Consider the following 19,826-nt stretch of genomic DNA (forward strand, 5'->3'; position numbering starts at 1 on the left):
AAGAATTACCCAGCAAGTTCTAAACTTATTGTACGAGTGTCAATCTAGACTTTAGCTTTTTGATTTTGTCAATATAGTTATAAATTTTTGTGGGGAAATCCAATGGAGTTCTTCCAGTCAATTTTTACCGGAAAACGCTCACATGACAGTTTATTCATCACCGGCTATCCTACGTGGCATATCGCCACGTTAGTGATTTCCGACGAAAATTAGTCAAAAAGACTATATTGGAATTCTGCACAAAGGTTTAGGACAAAATTGATAAAATTGAAAAGCTTATGACTGAATAGGCATCTGTACAATAGGTCTAGGAGTTATTGGATAATTTCCACTATCCCCATTAGTCCAAGATGCCACCTAAGTATCATTAAGCTTGAATCTCATAACTTGGCATCATTTTCATCATTTTTGTGATGCTTATTAGCCTTTAATGTGATATATGATTGGAAAATTTTAGACCTTGAGTTGAGCCCTTTTCTATTTTTCATTTTACTAATTGGTGATGTTTCAATAAATTTCAATTGTGCAAAGAATGACGATTAGCTTAAAAAATAGACTGCTAGCTATGCAGCTCTGATGTATATTTATACATTTTGAGACGTCTTAGTCCATTGGTTAATAGTGGACTAATTTACTTTATTTCGTTTGTTTTACGAAAATGACCACTTGAAATAATTCGTCAATGGAAAAATATTTTCATTATCGACAACAGTTTATATTTAAATATTTTTTTGGTGATGAAAATAATTTTCATTCATTCGTTTTTGCAAGTGATATACGTGATCATTTTCAGAAAAATATTTTCCAAATCATTTGTTTTTTCGTGAAATAAATGGAGCACTAGTTGGCGTTAAGTTGTAACTTTTTGTATGGATTCGACGTACAATCAAATTGAAGTAAAACATAAAGCGAGAAAAAGAATTCAAGATACGATATTTTATCTTGGTTCACCTTTAAACTAAGGCTAAGTCTAATAGAGGATTCCATTATAATTAACACATTTCACCTCTTGTTATATCACTCAATTACAAGCGAAAAAAGTATATAGAGCAGTAGTTATTCATGAAACCAAACACAAACTACTAATGAAATAATTATGGGTTTAAATCGTAAAAACCCTATATTGTCCAAGAGATGCTGTCTCCTTAAGACCCCCGCCGGCGCGACTCCCCCGGACCCCCGCCCACTCAGTATGGAGCGGGACCCATTTGCTTTCTTGTTGTTATGGAGTATAAATTACACCCCAATATTCTCCCATTTGGTGAATACTTCCCTTGTTTCTTTAGATCCAACTCGGTTGTACATCATTCGTACTTTTCTGCACTTACTGCCTTGGTTAAAAAAAAGCTGCATTATTCATCGGTGTATCAACCTTTTCTAGCACTACAACTCTTTGTTCTACTTTCTCTCGAATAAAGTGATATTGTATGTTGATGTGATTTGTTCTTGCGTGAAATGCAAGATTCTTAGCTAAGAATATAGCACTCTGGCTATAGCACCCAATCTTCACTCCTCCTTGTGTAAAACCAAACTCTTTACACAATCTATTTGTGACGCCTTGGAATTTCGACGTTTGTAAGATAATTGGATTTAATATAAGTTTTAAATTTGAATTCCAAGTCATTATATGAAAATTTGAATTTCAAGCATTTTAGTCGTTGCGCAATAGGTTTAGAACCCTTTGCGCCCGAGCCGACCCCGACCGAACCCTAGCTGCGAAAATACCAAAATATCCTCAATCGTTTGTGCCAAATGTCCAACCAGTTTCGAAATATCAAATGAAAATTTTTCCCTTGCTTTTATGCACAAAAGCAAAAAATATTCAAAATTGACTTGACCCATTGGTGGACCCCATTTGTCTTGTCCCCACCTACCAACCCTCAAAGTCATGTCGTCCACTCTCTCTTCTTTCTCTCTCTTTCCCTCACTTTCTCTCTCCCTCCTGTTTGCATGCCCGACACCCCTCCTCCCTTTCGTTTCCCGCCGGCCACATCATGCCACCACCTTCCTCCGCCGCTCCGTTTGCCGTCCGTCTCGCCCGGCCACCGCCATTCGCCGTTTAACCACCGCCACCGTCGTTCACCTCACGGCCGAGCTTCCCCAAGCCCCGACGCCACCTCACCCTCTCGTTCCCGAGCTCTCGACCTCCGCCCGTCTCTCTCTCGGCCTTCCTCTACTCGGCCCTACTTTACCAACCACCGGTTGCCTCGGGTCGTCCCTAGCTGCTGCGTAGCCTTGCCGCGAGCCACCGCATAGCTCGGCGACTCGACCCCCTCTGATTGCAATCGGACTCCACTCTCTTCCCCCTCTTGGTTTCTCGTAACGCGACCCGTCCACCTTGCATACTCCCCCGTTGCTGTCACCCCTAACCACCCCAGATAGCTCCCCGGCCCATGTCTCATGCCGCCGTCGCTGGTTGCCGCTCCGAGCTCGCCGTGTCTCTACCGCTGCCCCGCCACCCAAGAGCTCCCTCTGCTCATATCGCCTCTTGCCAAGCTGAACCACGAAGTCTAAAGGCTGCCGAGGAGTCGCCACTCCTCTCCATGAGCCATCGGAGTATCGTGGACCCGAGCTCCCGTCGTTACCGCCGTTTGCCTCCCTTGTGTTGCCGCCACCTCCCAAGTTGTCGTTGTCGCAATTAGTTATGAGTTAGCCCCTAACTCTCGGTTAGGTCGCTAATTACGATTAGAGTTAGTTAATTAGTATAATTAGGTGTTTAGGTAGATAATTATGATCTGTTTAGTTAGAAACTCGATCTAGGTTAAATGACTACGATTAAATAAGTTGGACTATATAGCTAGGTGGACTGTGGTTAGTTGGTGATTAGATCGGATTGATTGATCGGTTGTAATTATTTGATCGCGAGCGAGCGATAAGTTAGAGCCGAGTAGGCGATCGATTGTTAGATGAATTTGGATCATGTTGACTCGACCTTATGAAATTGGTATTAATAATTATAGTCAGAATAGTTATTTATATTCAGTTGTTACCATCAATTGCGTGGTTGGGTGATTATTAATTGACTACTAAGTGCATTGGTGTGGTATATATGGTATACGTATATATACAATCGACGTTCCTTATAGGAATGCCTGCTACGTCGTACCGTGTTGATTGGAATCACACCGACCTAGTAGTCGCCGTCATCGAAGTAATGGGATGATGCCTAGTCCCCCCAGTAGAGCCCCAACTATCTAGTGTGCTGGGTCGAGTGGTCTTAATCATTAATAATTGAACTGCGCGTGGTGTTCTGTGTATGCAAGTTGATGTGATGCCTTACCAGTAGATCGATTGATGTGATTGTCGTGTCGTGTCAAGCATTGCTTTACGTGTGGCTCATGACTTGTAAGCTTGCATGTGGTTGAATAAATTGTTGGATCCGTGTTGCTTACTAGGCCGCTCCGATCGAATCAACGCCCTAGTTGAGTTGAGGTGTTGATTCATTGAGATTTATTTCTCACCCCGTTTTTTGTTGATCGTTTTCGGGACCAAGGTAATGGAGAACCGTCTCGTCCAATTCGGAGTCCCCATCGACCGGTCATTTGATATCGATTACTATCCATTTTTAGATACAGATCGGGTCCGGAAGCATCATGTGACGATCGTATGGGTGGAGGAGGGATTGGAGCACTTAGTGCCATATTGCTTCAAGGCCTGGTTCGTGTGTGACGGTGATGCTCTCTATGGACTGATTTGTGGGTTCGAAGGACTGCCTAGCGCGATCTCTGCGAGCCGAGTCCGGGATCCGACGGACATCAATACTCCTGACGGGGAGGTTGAGGACCCCGAGCACGAATCGGACTACAACGATCCGAATTACGTACCTTCGCTCGAGTATTTCTAATGGGCTGTTGTGGTCTTGGAGACTTTTTGGAGAGACCTGTTAATGTGAGTGCCGAGGGTGACATAGCCCCTCTTTTGGAGTAGATATGACTTTAACCCCGCCCTAACCAGCCTATTTTTTTGTTGGTTGTAGGGAGCCGCCCTGAAGTATGGGGTTGTATAAGTATAGTTCTTTAGGATTAAAGATTATCTGCTATTGTTGAACTATTGTCATGTATCCCGCTTTATTATCTCTGCTTTGATGTGTTGTATGAGAGTAAATCGTTTCTGCATGCATAATTAAAAATTATAATCAATGGATTGATAACGTGCCCGGAACGTTATCTCTTATAACTTGAGGCGTTTAGGTAGGAATATTGTGTACCCAAGGATCGCGGCGTGACACTGCTCATCCGGATCACTTCCTTGGTAGCATGAGCAAGAGTCATGTACTTTGCCTCAATAGTAGATAAAGCAAGCGTGCTCTGTCTCTTGCTCATCCAACTCACAACTCTGCCGAATAAGGAAATAACGTAACCCCTATTTGATCTCCTACTATCAATGTCACCTCCCCAATCAACATCAACAAAACACTTCGGTTCGAACAATTGCTGTCCCTCCGAGTTTTATGCCTTTATAACATAACTCAAAGTCAAACGTATCGCGAAGATAATGAAACACCCATTGCAGCTATCCAATGCTCTTTCCCGGGATTGGACATATATTTGCTCAATACTCCCATTACATGAGCAATATCTTGATGAATACACATCATGGCATACATTAAGCTCCCAACCGCAATTGCATATGGAACTGTTGCCATTTCTTCAACTTCCTCTTCAATCTTGGGACACTAGAGCGTTGATAACTTGGAAATTGTGGACGTGGGGATTTTCACTGAATTACAATCTGTCATGTTGAACTTCTTCAACACACTTTCAACATATTTCTTCTGATTTAGCCACAACTTTCCATTCTCAAACTACCTTTTTATTTGCATGCCCAAGATGAAGTTCGTCGGGCCTAGATCTTTCATCTCAAACTATTTTGCTAACGGTTATTTCACAGTGCTAATCATTCTTATATTATTCCCCAGTAGCAGCATGTCATTAACATCCAAGGTTAAGATAACAAAATCATAATCTAATTTCATCACATAGACACAATGATCAGTATCACAACGAACAAAGTCAAGCTTCAAGGCATATGACTTGAACTTTTGGTACCACATTCTTGGAGATTGTTTCAGGTCATATAAAGACTTGTTCGGTTTGCAAATAAAATCTTCTTTTCCTTTGACCTCAAACCCTTCTGGTTGTTTCATGTATATATCCTCCTCTAAGTCACCATGTAGGAATGTTGTTTTTACATCAAGTTGCTATACCTCCAGATTATATGCATTTGCTACGGATATGATAAGTCTTATGGAATTTAATTTAGTAACAGGAGAAAAAATCTCACCATAATCGACTCTTTCTATCTACGAGTAATCATTCGCAACCAAATGAGCTTTATATCATTATATTTCTCCATCTGCAGATATCTTCTTATTGAATGCCCACTTGCAACCAATTGCTTTCTGATCTGCGGGTAGTTTTACTAGACTCTACGTTCTGTTTTTATCTAATGAGTCCATCTTATCTTTCATGGCTTTCTCCCACTGTTTGGCATCAACTGCAGATTGTTGGTCCTTAATATTATTTGGATCATCACCTATAACAGTTAGAGCACAATTTTCATTATTGGCAAATAAGGTATACATCTCTTAGGTGGTATTCTCTACCTTGTGGACCTTATTAAAACCGGTTTAGGTGGTGCTTCAACTTCAAACTTAGTATCATAATCTACAATATCATCCTCCACATCGGGCTCATGAGCTTCATAATCTGAATTTCTATTTCAATTTGTGTAGCCTTTGTCTTTCCCCGCAAACCAACATCTAACTCAATCGTATGTGGCTCTTCGGGAGCTTATGAAATAATCTAATTTATCATAAATTCTCTGAACACCACATCCCCACTATAGATAATACGTTAGTATCGGGATTCCACAACTTATACCATTTAATACTACTCTTGAACCTAATGAAGAAACACTTCTCTAACTTGCTCTCGGGCTTATTCCTCTTTTCCTTTGACATATGCACATACGCTTTACAACCAAACACTTTAACATGGGATATGTCTGGCTTCTTGCTGAACAGTGCCCTAAATGGTGTTTGATCCTTCAAAACTAATGTGGGAGACCTGTTCTTTAGATAACACGTAGTAGCTACTGATTCTGCCTAAAATTCAGCTGCTATAATCCCCGCTTTCTCCATGAGAAACTAATTAAGCATATCTGCCACTCCATTCTGCTGCCGAGGTGAATAAGGCGTTGTTTTTTGCCTTACAATACCACTGGTGGTATAGAATTGATCAAATTTTGTTGAACAGAATTCTCTTCGTTGTCGGTCCAGTAAAACTATAATCTTTCTATCAAACTGATTTTTCACCAAAGCTTTGAACTCATGAAAATTTTCAAACACATTATCTTTTCTCTGCAAGAAATATATCCACACATGTTTGGAAAATTCATCAGTAAAATAAACATAATACCTTGATTTTTCAAACGATGCACATGTGTAGGACCGAAGATGTCACTGTGGATTAAATCCAAAATCCTTTTCGCTCTTTCTCTTATGGATTCAATAGATACCTGATTTTGTTTCTCATGTAGACAATGTATCCACCATCTTCTTTGAAGTAAGGGTTACTAGTCCTTTCTCACTAATATGACCAAATCTACGATGCCACAGCATTGCGAGATCTTCTTCCAATTGCTCCGTGATATAGCTCTCACTACTGATCATTGTGCTTCCCAATAATTTTCATAGTTTTTCACGTCGTTCGCCTCTAGCAATCACCATATATCCACAGGTTAGCTTGCATGAATACTTGTTGCTGTTAAAAGTAATGCTAGCATCCGCCATAGTTTCCACAAACATAATAGTCCTAGTAAGACCAGGAATATGCCTCACATCCGGAAGATTCTTGACTATCCTATCTTTCATCTTCAGTTGTACCCTTTCACGACCCACAATATCAAGCATCGTATCATCTCCCGTTCATATCGTGCCTTCCGCGTTCTTGATGTGGCTCATAATAGTAGAACCAATCTTTATGAGGCATCATATGGAAAGATGGCCTAGTATCAATTATCCACCCATTGTGATCAACCCGAGATGAGTTGCAAACAAGATGCATGTCTCCTGTGCTACTATCATCATTCTTCTTTATACTAGAGATGGTGCCTCATCTCGTTTCTCTAGACCCACACTTTTGCTTCTGCAATCCTTCTTCAAGAGCCTCATTGCTTGCATTATCAAAACCTGCTCTTCTCATCTCCTCGGACAATAACGCATATACAACCTTATCAAAAGATAATACACTAACACCAATGCTAATCGAAACAATTATATGTTCCCATGAATTTGGCAGTGAACACAGCAAAGTGCATGCTTTATCTTCCCCATCCGGATTAATATTAATAGATGCAAGCTGTCCACAGATAGTGTTAAACTCGTCTAAGTGTACAAAAAAAAATCACCTTCACTCATCCGAAAGTTGTACAATCGCTTCCACAGAAACAACCTGTTCACAAGTGACTTGCTCTGACAAATGCTTCCCAACTTCGTCTAGAGATCCTTCACTGTCTTCTCAAAGATCATTTTCATCAAGACGTTATCGGCGAGATATAGATAGATCGGGATTCGCGCATTCCGATCACTGCTGCTGATCTACGCCTTCAATTGATTAGATGCAGACGCAATCTCCTCCTCCTTCGCCTTCTTCTTGGTAATCACCTCAGGTTTATCTTCTTCAATCATGTACCACTTATCTCTGTTCATGAGCAAAGCATCCATCTTCAACTTCCATAGCTCGAAACCCTTTCCTCCGAACTTCTCTACTTCAATCCATGATTGACCAACCGATATCTTCCCAAGATTCAATTTTTCGAATCTCTCTTCACCAAGAAAACCCTAACATCAAACATCGCTTTGATACCAAAACAATCAAATCGAAATAAAACGTAAAGTGAGAAAGAGAAGTCGAAACACAAGATTTTATCCTGGTTCACTCTAAAATTAGGGCTATGTTCAACAGATGATTCCACTATAATTAGTACATCGCACCTCTTGTTACATCCCTCAATTACAAGCGAAAAAGAATGTATATAACAATAACTATTCATGAGCCCAAACCCAAATTATTAATAAAAAAATTATGGACTTAAATAGTAAAAACCCTATGGTGTCCAGAGAATGCTGCCGTTGAGGAATATAAACCACATCTCAACACTTTTCACCAAATTGTTTTAATTCCACACAAAGTATCCATCACTATCACCACAATCACGAGTGGTAAATTCAAAAGAGATCAATGCAAACTAAGAAAGCTATAGGTTAGAAGAGATGACCATATTATCCAATAGAGAACTAATAATAAATAAATCCATTATGAGATAGTGAGTTATGGATAAAAGATATAAGTGAATGGGCCACCAAATTATCTATAAGACATATGCCCTGTTCGCAATCAAGCTAAACTCAAGCTCTTGAACATAGCTTGATTACATAGACATCGTTCTATATGATATTTAAAGCATATGAAATAATCACGTATGACACAAATTGACTCATTTCAACCGGCTTAAATAAGATATGACTTGTTTTAGATGAACCGATAATTCTCATTGGTCGTGTTTAGTGGGGGAAAAGAAAAGATTGAGCGGGCCATCTCGAGTGAGCCAAGAAAATACTGTACAGGCCCGGGGATATATTCGCATGTGAAAATTACAACTAAGCCCTAAAACATGTCGGTTTTGCGCATTTTAACTCTAGAACTTAACCACCGGGGATTGCCAATCCCCTAGTAATCACCCAGTGGCCACTCTTCCCATTTGGGAAGAGAAAGGCGGGGGGTTCAAATCTCCACCTTCGGAGAGACGAGGTGGGGACGCGGAAGAGGGAGCAAGGTTTCGCAAGTTGCATACGGCACACAGCTCATATAGTGTAGCTTGCATAGTAGAATAGAATAGGATAGAACTAGATTAAAAAAAAAATTCTAGAACTTTTATTTCGTATATTTTAGTCTCAAAACTTGTCAATTTCATGCACTTAGGCTCTTCCATTATGTTCGTGGATGGAATATGCCACGTGGCTCATCCTATTGCAATCTTATGCGCTCATTTATATGGTGACGGAGCGCTTTCAATACAAAAATGACATTTTTTTTGTGCCACATCAAGAAATATAAAATAAAATTTAGAAAATATTCTTAAAAGTAAGTTCTAAAAAAAATTAGAAAGTAAAAGATTATCTAATAAAAAGGGAAGACTTAAAAAAAAAAAAGATCATAGGGATAGGTAGAGGCAGACACGGCCGGTTCGGTGGAACCGCCGGTTCCGGTTCAGGAACCGGCCGTGTATAATTCCGGTTCCGGTTCCGAACCGGAACCGGCGGTTTCGGGCCGGTTCCGGTTCCGGTTTATTCCGATTCCTTTTTAATAATAATTTTTAAAATAATAAATAATAAATTAAATATAATAAATAATAAATTATAAAATACAATTAAATTGTATATTGTAATAAAATATGGACAAAAAAAGAAGAAGAAGGAATTGGCTTGAACTTAATGAATTATCATTAAGCGCCTACATATCTTCTTCGGGATAGAAGAATCAAAACCCATGTAGTTCTTTTACCTTTGAGAACCCCAACTTACCTCATCGTCAATCGTCGCTACCCGTTGTGGTACCCGTGGCGGTGGTATCTCCAACATCATTGCTAAAAAATTCGTGTTCACGATGTAACTCTTGGTGTCGATATTTCGCCCTCGTCCAATCGCCGACACAAGCTTGAGCTTCCACAGAGTCCGGGCTTAATCTTGAACGGCGAGCATCCAAAATTAATCCTCCAGCACTAAATGCTTGTTCAACTGCAACCGTTGAAGAAGGGGTTGCTAATATTTGACGAGCGATGAGGGCGAGAACTGGATACTCGATTTGGTGACTCTTCCACCACTTCAGGATTTCGAAATCTGTAATATGTTCTGCATCACGAAACTCAAATTGAGTGGTTAAATATTTTTCTAATTCAGAAATACTACATGTTGCCCCTTTTTTTTTTTTTTTTTTTGCCTACTCTTAAGCATATTATACCCTCTACTAAGTGAACTACCACCTTCGCTACGTGAGACAGTAGATTGTAAAGATCCAGAATCACTTAAACCATATCTACTACAAAATTCTCCATATAATGCTACTATAGATTCTTTAACATGTCCTAATATGTTTGAAATATCTATTGAATCTTCCAAATGTAAACAATCATGATAATACACATTCAAATAATCTTGTAAACCTTCTAATTTAATACGTGGATCAAAAACAATACCAACTAAATAGACAAGAGGAATTTGCAAATAATAATGCAACCATTTTTCTCGCATTACTAAAATAGTTCGACCTAATTCGGTATCATTTTCATATTCACTAAAATCACTACCAATATTAACACATTCTATTAAAAATAAATGCGTTGTAGGATAATAAATATCAGATAAAGTCTTAATAACATCATTAAAATTTTTCAAAATATCTAAAATTTTCTTGCAAACGTCCCAATGTTGGGGAAGTAAAGTAATTTCGGGAATATTTTGTGAAATAAACATACATAATAAATCTTTATATTCAAAAGTTTGCCGAAGCAACTCGTACGTAGAATTCCAACGAGTCGGAATATCTTTTGGAAATCTTCTTGCCCTTCTCCCATTTTGTTTACAAAATTTTCCCCATGATTTCATACATTGGGGACGACTCCATAAAAATTTAATTGCACTTTTTATTGGGGCGAGAGAAGTGTCAAGAGTTCGTAAACCATCTTGTACACATAAATTTAAAACATGACAAGCACATCTAATGTGAAAAAATTGTCCGCCAAAAGTGGGTTTGCAAATATTTTCTAATTCGGGAATAGAAGCGGTATTTGCGGCGGCATTATCAAAACCAATTGAAAATACTTTATTTATTAAATTATATTCTTCTAAAACTTGCCTAATTATTCTATAAATATTATGAGCCGAATGGCTTTCATCAAAAACTTGGAATGCAATAAGTCTTTTTTGAATCATCCAATTGTCATCTATCCAATGACACGTGACATCCATATAAGAATGAATTTGCCAAGGATCACTCCAAATATCACTACCTATATGCACACGTCCATTGAATTCCGCAAAAAATTTTGCTAAAGATTTTTTTCCTTTTTTATAAAGATGAAAAAATTCGCGTTTAAGAGTATTTTTTGGAATAGTTGGCGCTTGCGGAACCAACGCAGTATTTATCAAATATTTCATATTAAAATTTTCACCAATATTAAACGGAGCATGATCAAGGGCAACATATTCACCTAATGTTTGTTTATAAAGTGCTTCAGTGAAACGAAATAAAGGATGAGGATTAGAAGTGGCGTACCCGGAAATTTGTTGTTGCGTATTGTCGATCCCCGCTTGCGTTGGATGTTTTTTCGTCAAATGCCGACGGAATGTTCCGTAGCCGTCTCCTTTCGTAAATTTATATGTTTGCGAACAATATTTACATTTTACATTATACTTACCTTCGACTTCATCACGTACCTTGTCGAAGTGTAGCCACAAGTCCGATGTATTATCTCGGCCCTTCCGTTCCGGCTCATTTGCCGTTGACGTTTCTTCAACACCGGTGGGAGGATGAAGACTTTCTTGTGTTGGGATGTGCTTGACGTTCGGAATCGGGACATAGTTGATATTATCGTCGTCGTCTTCCCAACTTGCATACTCACGAGGATCATATTCGGGAATGGGATACTCGGAATCTTTCATAGTCATCTTGCCCTTGTCAGCATTTCTGCTTCCACTTGCCATTTTTGAGAGAATTGATCGGAAATCCGATTGAGAGAATTGAGTCGGGATTGAGAGAATTGGGAGAATTTGAGCGATTTGAGAGGATTTCGGAGAGAATTCGAGAGATTGTTCAGAGAATTTGTGACAAAAATGAAAGGGGAATCATATGTATTTATAGACAAGAATTATTTTTAATTTTTTTTTTTAATTTTTTTTAATTTGTGCAACGGCCCAAAGAAGAGAGGGGGGTAGTGGCGGGCGGGTCCGGGGGCAGAGAGCCCAACGGCTCTTTGCCCCGGGCCCCTTTTTTTTTTTTTTTTTAATTTTCGCGGTTCCGAACCGGCGCAGAACCGGCCCATGAGGGCCGGTTCCGGTTCTGGGTTGGAACCGTGGGCCCGGTCAACGGGCCGGTTCCGGGCCCACGGGCCCAAATGGCCCCCTCTAGGTAGAGGCAACCTGGGGGCCCCCCATTTCCCTGCCGAGGGCATGATGAGAGCCGACGACCATTGCCTAACCATCGGTGAGGGCCGTCGCAACCCCAGTGAGGGTGGCTTATGAGAGCCGATTGATTGTAGAAGCGGCGTCGCCCCTCTTCTCCCCTACACCACTACCCCAATTTGTCATCCGTTATTTTTTTGGATTATTTTCTATGTTTATTTTATTTAGTTTATATTTGTAATTTTCTGATGCGGCATGTCGTTTTGTGTGCAAGAATTGAAAAAATTATTGGAAAAGCCACGTATTATCAAAAAATAATTAAAAAGCTACTTGGTATGTTCTGTACACTAGCTTAAAACCCAATGAAGGTAACAAAAAGATTGAAGCGCTAGGAGTTGGCAAATTTTAGGAATTAAATGCATGAGTTATATGACTAAAGTGCACAAAGTTTACAAGTTTTTAGACTTGCAACACATGCGTCCCATATCTAATAAGATGTAGCCCAAGTGCTTGCTACATTTATGAGATTAAGAACGAGCAACAACCTTAGAAATCTAAGAGAGATTTTTAGATGCTCTTACAATACAACATTTCTATCTATCCAATCAATCACTATTCAGATAGTGTCGTCACTTTTGAAAAGACATTAGGTAATCAAAACACTTGACGTATTTTATGATTGATTTGGATGGATAAAGATACTCATTTTAAGGCCGCTCCTTAAAAATGACAAAAAAAAAGATCATGTCTCTTGTAGGCCACCCCACCCGATGCCCGCATTGCTTTTAAAATGCTTCGTTTTCAAGGCACCCTAGACTTATATATCTATGAGTGCAACAACACGGATATCGGGTGATGCGTCCATATTGGTTGCCCCAACTCGGGCCTTCACGACATTTCTTGTCGAGGGTTGCCGACACAGGCATGGCTTGAAAATGCGACCTTCCCGAGGTAGCGTGGGATTTGTCGACCATCACAATAACTCTATATACAAAAAAGATAAGGGGATTCGAGTCAAACCCGACCCCCAACATAACTTGAAGAAGATAATTTGGCTCATACATATGGAAAACTACATTTCGAGAGCAGACCTTGTTATATATGTCGTCTCTGTTTAATTTAGCACACGAATAATCTCTCAACCAATTTTGAAAAATCCATGTCTAGGTTCGAAGAGAGAGCTCTTGAAGTCATCTGGGTGAAGAGAAGTTCGTAAATGCAAGAAGAACCACTTGAGCTAACTCGTTTTCTAGTTCATCGTATAGAGATTACTGGACTCTCTTCTCACCAAATCCATTCGAAACTCTTCAATTTTTTGCTTAAAATTGACCCGTCTAGCTATATGTTTCACTAAAGTGGAGAGGCTTTTTCGAAAGTCAAATCAATTTTACTTATAGGACCCAAGCTTGGATTGGCCTGGCCTAACACCTTCCAATCGAACATTTACAACCTAGCTTTTTTTCCCCTTTTTGCTTTGTCGTGTCATTAAAAAAAAAAACAAAAGGAAAAGGGAAAAAAAAGGAAGAAAGAAACCCTAGCTACAATAATTCCTGTGATGGATTGCTTTCATGTGAGACGTGTCAAAGCTTCAAGATCGAAAACGATGCAAATGCATCATGTTTCCGATGGGAGATATGATCCTTCACACACGTCACTTCTTGCCTTTTTTTAATGTTCTTAGCAAGAACTTGTATTGCATGCACAAATTCATCATGTCAATGGCAAAACAAAGGTTGGCTTTTTTGTCATTTTCCTCTTCCGATGGCACAGAACCTTTGATTCAATTGAAATGACAAATCGTCTTCGCATTAAGTGTATTCGATCATTCAAAACCATAAGAAAATACCTAGATTTTTTTTGTGGAAGGGCAATAAACTTTTGCCAAAAGGAGGTATTGAGACTGAGACACACGTTCAAAATGATTGCCGTTCACTCAAGGCTTGAACAGAAAGATGGGACCGGGACTGATGGAGGTAACGCAAGGTTAAATGAGTATGAAGTATATGTGGACATGGCAACTAGGTGTATTTATAATCATTTCGCGTGGCTTCTTCGATAAACCGTGAAGGAAATCCACTTTTACTTTAGACGAGATGCACGTGTGAAGGTGTTAGATGAAAGAAGTCTCGCGTGGAATGTGGTGTGAAGCAACCAATATATGTTAAGTCGGCCATAACTCTTAGGTTCAATTGAATACAACAATGGGTTCAAACTTGGCATCTCTCTAGGTGATCTTCTTCTGGAACGAAGGTATCGAGCTTATGTTGTGCCTCACAAAAAGTATTTCACATAAAAATAAGAAATCTACCACTAATATAAATTAGCTTGCCCATGAATTAGGTCTAATATATTAGTTTGATTAACGGGAAAATTACACCAAATAGCCACAAACGTTTTGCCTAATGTGCAATTTAAGTCCTAAATGTGTGAAAATATGGAATCAAGTCCCCAACGATTCCGAGCCTCTACAATCAAGTTCTTTCGGCGATCGCTGAGTCAATTTTGCTGACATGACACGTCGAAATCCAACTCGATACTTGTTAAGTACTTTCTAGCATATGCGACTCTAACGTGATGATAATACGGAGGGGTGACACTTAATACTAGACCGAACATATTGTGACTTCAATATATCTGCAATTCATGCTGAGAAATGATGTCATCTCCCATGTGTACTTTCGACGTGACTACTAACGCGTGAGTAACCAGCCAAATAATGAAGAATCTTGACGAAATAAATGCGGAAAGGAAGGATAGATAAAGCTTAGGGCATCAAGAAGAGCGCAACCCTTTTTTGTCAAATTAGCACAGACATCATTCCTCATCAAACGCAAAAGAGAAGAGTCTCTAGAACCTAAAGAGGCTTGTCGAGCAGCACAAGCAAACGCATATAATTAACTTGTTAATTTCCCAATGTCACAAACATGATTTCGCAATTGGACCCCCCCTTCTCCCCTCCCCCAAGGGAAAAGCTTCGGCCATGGCGCGGACAAACACGAGGCAGAGCCAAGACCAACCACCGTCTCCGTCATCATCATCACCATTATCATTCGTCGTCCTGCCATTCGATGCAGATCGCCATCGGGGGCTTGCATAGTCTTCAATATTCTTTCTCAATCAAAGTTGGGGGTTATATCTTTTTGCTTCTTTTTCTCCTCTTTCGTGCCTACTGGTGTACTGCTAGAGAGTTCCTGTTGAAGGGTATCACGTATCCACCCGAATCATTTCGGCATCTCTCTCGCTCTCTTTTTCCCTCTCTTACCTTCCGTCCCCAAAGTCACACTCAAGAAGATGAACAGGGGATGGACATTGCACGGTTATTTTCAAAGGGAGAAGGTACTCATCAGTGGGGCGCTATCATGGTTCATGTCCCCCTGACAGAAGCTTGTGTTTCACAACTCTTGGTGTGTAGAGAGAGAGAGAGAGAGAGAGAGAGAGGAGTGATGTTGAAGAGATTGGTTAAAGCTATTGATTTGTTATCTTAAGGGAAAAAAAAGAAAATTTTCAGGGCCATTTATCTTCCACCACCTAGATCAACCACAAAATCAAGAATTGCGTGGAGCTAACTAATATGAATAATGAAGGGTAAGGTGTTCTTCTTGTATTGAGGGAGAGAGAGAGAGAGAGAGAGAGAGAGAGGGGTTTGGAGGAGGGTCGATGTCAAAAAGGTTTAAAGATCCCAATTGGACCCGCCAAGGATCTCCTTTTGCCGATTACGCTAACTCTTCTATCTCCCTCCCCCAAGAATGAAAAATGTGATAAAAGATCCATTCAATGTAAATTATATGAGCAAGGACAAAGTAAGGCCAATCATTTTGCAAAAAAGTGCGTCGGAATTCTTGATATTCGAATCTTTCGACTCGATTGAATTACATGGCTGTAACAGAAATGCCTTCGTTCACATATATCGATTAAAGTCGCGTCTACTAAACAATAAACGCAGCCTCCAAAGCTGTTCGAAATGGGAGATGCCGTGATTTTAACACAGAAAAGCGCTTGACCACTCTACCAATTTCTTAGAGTTTACTTTCCCCCGTCCCATGCTTATTAGCTTTGTAGGAAAGATGGTTTCTTTATCGACATGTTGAAATTTGAAACACCACCTTTTAGGGTTTAGAGAGAGAGAGAGAGAGAGAGAGAGAGTCTTGAAGTTGAGCTCTCACCGCCCCAGCTTAAAAATGAGAGGTGTGTGGAAATGGTGAGTGGGGACCGCGGAGAGTCTCATGACTTCAATGATGCGGTCCGCCGCATGATTGGTGTGTCCACGGCCGACAACCACCGCCTACGGACTCACCGTCCGCCTCCCTTTGTGTAGCCTGTATTATATGACACTAGGTCTAATTAATTGCCTTATCCTTGCAACCCTGTCTTACGCCATTTAATCTTGATAAATTTCACCCCATTAAACCTTGAAAGCATGCGAGCTCTCCAATCTTAATATTACTATGAGCACATATGTAAATCCCCAAGTGATTGTCCGCATGTTGGATAGCTATACTAGTCGGTATTTATATAACCCCACTAATCGTGCGGTCTTGAGCTATGGCTCGGTCTCGGCCTCGGTGCTTTCTCAACGTAACCTTTTAATATAGCTGGATCACGAGAAAGTTAGTCGTCACTTAACCTTGTATTATCAGCGTGCATGGAAGGTTCGCTTTGGCCATCAACACAAGATGCAAAACGTGTTCAATCTAGTGTGCCAGAGTTGACCTCATGCCAGTATGCTCAAACATAGTATCATCACCCTAATTACTAAGAATTTAGGTTGTCCACGAGAAAAAACAAATGTTACTCACTAGGACTGGCCCCCAAAGTCTTTGGTACTCTTCTAAAGGAAAAAGATGTCTCTTTGTTTGGGGAAGCCAAGGTTTTCGACCAGCTTCTTTATTAGAATTCAATCAGTTTTATGCATGTTATGACACTACAACTACATTAGAACCCTAGAATTAATCTTGGGTTTACTCCAGATAATTAGCAAATATGTGCGCATGAACTTTTAGGCAGCATTGATATGGTAATTAGTTAATTTGTCTCATTTGGTTTTCATGTCTAAATAGAAAATTGCACAAAAAATGAAAATAGAAGAAAAGAAATTTTTCATCTCCTGTCTCTGTCTTCAACTCATGACTCTTCATCATTGCAATTTGATCTTTAAGATCCAAACAATGATCTCGGGTCACCGTAGCGAACACGGATCCTTTCACTATGTCGAGATTCTACCAAATTGGCTATCGCATTATCATTGCCCATATCATACGTTGGAGGAAGAAATCCTTGGCATTGTCACCATGGAGCTGCATCTCTAATGGCTGGCTTCTGCTAGATTGGCCTCTATATGCCCGTTTCATCATAGCAGGGAACGTAGTAAGCATTTTGTAAGGATTTCCTTGATGCTGTATCGGCCATTACATATCGTTCGCGTCATATTTATGCTTGAACTTCCGGTCATTTTATTGGTTAGTAATATTTGTCACTCACGTGGCATTTTAAGTTATTCATAGCAAGGGGCCAACTCGATCATCTTTCTTGAGGATCTCATATGAGGGAACCCTAAGAGGGTCGTCGGCTCCAACTACGATTCCTATACGATCCATACTAAATCCGACTTCCTTTTACTGATGGCAAAACAAAGCCCTTCCGGACCGGAGATGCTATAACGTAGAAGGTTGGATGCTAATTTGAACTTATTTATGGTCATGAAATCTCCATGTTGCTAAATTTTGCATGCAAGACATGGAATAGAGAGCCTTAGCTTCTTCCCATCTAGAACGAAAAGTGGAAAACACGTGCGTGCATTGTTTCAATGATTAGCAATAATTTGCACACTAAAGTCAAAAAAAATTATGTATCAAGCCTTATAGACCTAGGCGGCATCTGAAGATCATGATGTTGCTTGGAGTGCTCAGATCATCAATTTGCGCTTTGCCTATTCAGTATGCATGTCGCGTTATCCATCTGAAATTTTGCAAAATCACTTCAAAAAATTATGTGTCAAGACTACTTTTGTAGTCTGTGAAGATACGTCATTAGGTGCTCCATTTTATTTTCTCATTGAGGCCGAACCTAAACCTGTGGTCGTTGCCACCATGCTAGAGTCGGTGTCTAATTCAGGTACACCTGCCTCATTAGCAAATTATGATATATGGGATGAAAGGTTCATCAATTTGAACCACGTAACGCTGTTTGTTATTATTTTTTTCTTTTTTTTTCTTTGTGCATGGATATGGAGAGAGCGACAATAGCCGACTAATTAAGGGAAACTAGTACAACAATCCACTGCCATGGCTGCCTCCTTAACTTCGAGTTCTCCGGAGTAGGGATCGGACTTACAATAATCGGTTTTAGTACGGAAATGCTCTTACCACTAAATCAATCTCGGAATGGGTGATTTTGGTTACTATAGTTTGGTGCATGGGGTTTACTATTGCTCCCGGTCTTTGTGTGTACAAATGCTGTAAACAATTATAAAATAAACGTGACTATTTATTCAGCATGGATTTCTTCAAGCTCTCCACTTACTACATGAAATTGACGATCTTTGTTCGGTGGCTCACTAACTTTTTTTTTTCCGATCAAGTTAGCAATTAGTTTTTTATTTTTTTTTGTTATCAATTCTCATTTGAGTTTCTTAACTACTATTCTATTAAGTTACCGCATTTAATTGCCTCACTTACAAACCCTTTCTATAATCGGATTACTAACTAGTTTTGCATTATTAGCTTTTATTAAATTTAGCTACCATATTTATTTGTTTTTCCTTGTATTCACAACTTCTCTTATTTCTGTTTAAAAAACTCATCTCGCCTTTAACCAACTTTTGATTTAGAATTTTTACTCCTATCTAACTATTATTTGACAACTTTTATTTAAGTCATTTACCAACTGTAGAAAAGTTGGTAAATTAAAAAGAAAATTGGTTGAATAATCAATACCTAACTCAAATAAGAGTTGATAACCTAAAATTATTTGATAAATCAATTGAACTTTTTTTTTATAATTCACTTAAATTAAGATTAGTAGCTTCATCTAAGAGTTGGTATAAGAATAAGAGGTACTTAATAAAGGTACAAAAGTTGGTTAAAAGGTAAGAAAATTTTGTAATTAAAAGAAGATTAAATTTTTAATTAAAAAAATTAAATGGTAACTTAATGGGAGAAGAGTTAGCAAGTCACTTTAATTGATATTGTTGATTTCTAAGAAAAGTTAGTAAATTCAAGGCATTCTAAAGAATTGTAGATAATAGTTTATAAACAATAGGACAAATTTGGAATAATAAAATGAACGTCAATAAGTAATTCAAATCCAACACTTGCTGATAACTTAACTGGAGAAAAATTAGCGAACCACACTAATTTAGGTCATTAATCTATAAAAAAAATAGTTGATATAAGAGGTTGCTAACTTAGGCAAATAAAAGATGATAATAGAATAGAAAAATGTTAAAATAAAAAATGACAATCGAACATTGGCAAGTAAATCAAATGTCAGTAACTTAAAATGGCCCCATATCAAATATAATGGAAGTTCGTAGTAATCTCATAAAAGATTCAACAAATTCGAAATATTAGTAAGTAATGTAAAGAAAACTTGGTAAGTTGATATAAAAATGGTTAATTTGCAAATTGTGAAAAAAATGGTAATAGCA

The sequence above is a fragment of the Rhodamnia argentea genome, chromosome 11, assembly GCF_020921035.1.
Source record: "Rhodamnia argentea isolate NSW1041297 chromosome 11, ASM2092103v1, whole genome shotgun sequence".
In the NCBI taxonomy this organism is placed as follows: domain Eukaryota; kingdom Viridiplantae; phylum Streptophyta; class Magnoliopsida; order Myrtales; family Myrtaceae; genus Rhodamnia; species Rhodamnia argentea.